Source organism: Tursiops truncatus, chromosome X (genome assembly GCF_011762595.2).
Source record: "Tursiops truncatus isolate mTurTru1 chromosome X, mTurTru1.mat.Y, whole genome shotgun sequence".
In the NCBI taxonomy this organism is placed as follows: domain Eukaryota; kingdom Metazoa; phylum Chordata; class Mammalia; order Artiodactyla; family Delphinidae; genus Tursiops; species Tursiops truncatus.
The window spans coordinates 27624743-27626281 of record NC_047055.1 but is presented as its reverse complement, the minus strand read 5'-3'; the positions used below and the strand labels follow the sequence as shown (position 1 = coordinate 27626281).

General features: G+C 40.6%; 1 pseudogene; it reads left to right on the top strand.

The window, feature by feature from the left end:
- The first annotated feature begins 1040 nt into the window (after window positions 1-1040).
- Window positions 1041-1383, top strand: LOC101324451 (large ribosomal subunit protein P1 pseudogene; annotated as a pseudogene).
- The last annotated feature ends 156 nt before the right edge of the window (window positions 1384-1539 follow it).

The following is a 1539-nucleotide window of genomic DNA, read 5'->3' as shown; positions in this document are numbered from 1 at the left end:
TTTGGTTAAAGAAGTCACTAAGACAAGTCCAGATTCAAGGAGAGAAGAATTAGACTCCAGAGAGAGAGGTGCTGAAGAATCAAGAGAGAAACAGGATAATTGATAAGGCAAGGTTTCTGAGAAAATGGAAAAGAATGGAATACCAAGGGCAGGTGGAGAAATGGGTCTCTGAAGGAGGGGTAGTTCTTCTATTGTTAGAAGAATGAGAAAAGTTAAATGGAACGGGATGAAGGTAGACAGTTGTAAGTTGTTTGTTTGGTACCAGGCAGATGAAGGCAATCCCATCTTCCTTTCCATTTTTATGTATAAAGTAGGATGTGATGGTTAGGGGAGGGGTGGCAAAAATTTGAGAAAAGTGGAGAAGGTTTGAAATAGTTCAGAATAACTTAATAAGAGATAAGATTGGGGTTGCTGGCCAGACTTTCAGGCATATTTGAAGTAAAATACTTCTCTAAGAAATCATCAGATCATGTGAATAAGTAAGGATATACAGAAGATCATAACACTACTCAACAAGGTTGAATATATATATGTATATATATATATATACATATATATATAATATATATGAGATTACCCTGTCCAAACATAGATTGTGTTTTCTTTGCAAATACCCATAGAACATTTTCCAAAATGACTCATTTATTAGTCTGCAAAAATGCAGAAATCATAGGAGTAACAGTCTCTGATCACAGTGCAATAACATTACAAATTAGCAACAGAAAGAGCCCCCAAAATCAACACACTTAGAATTTTTTTCTGGTTAAAATCCCTTAGATAACAGCTTTCTTGAGATAGAATTTATATGCTATAAAATTCACCCCTTTAAAGCATACAGTTCAATGATTTTAGTATATTCACAGAGTTGTGCAACCATTTCCACATTCTAATTTTAGAACATTGTCATCACCCCATAAAGAAATCCTGTCCCTTTCCTCAGCTGCCACTTAGGTGTCTAAGGCCGCGTTGGGGTGAGGCCCTCACATCATCGGGCGACTAGAACCACGCCAGGCAGCCCCTGCCTAGCACTCCCCCGCACCATGGCCTCCGTCTTAGAGCTTGCCTGCATCTACTCCATCCTCATCCTGAACGACAATGAGGTGATGGTCATGGAGGATAAAATCAATGCCCTCATTAAAGCAACTGGTGTAAATGTTGAACCTTTCTGGTCAGGCTTGTTTGCAAAGGCTTTGGCCAGTGTCAACATTGGGAGCCTCATCTGCAATGTGGGGGCTGGTGGACCTGCCCCAGCAGCTGGTGGACCTGCACCAGCAGGAAGTCCTGCCCCCTCCACCACTGCTGCCCCAGCTGAGGAAAGTAGAAGTAAAGAAAGAAGAATGTGAAGAGTCTGATGATGACATGGGCTTTGGTCTTTTTGACTAAACCTCTTTAGTAACACGTTCAATAAAGAGCAGAGCTCTTTGCTGACCAAAAAAAAAAAAAAAGAAATCTTGTATTCATTAGCTGACACATCCTATTCCCACCTTTCCCCATACCCTGGCAACCACTAATCTGCTTTCTGTCTCTATGTATTTGCCT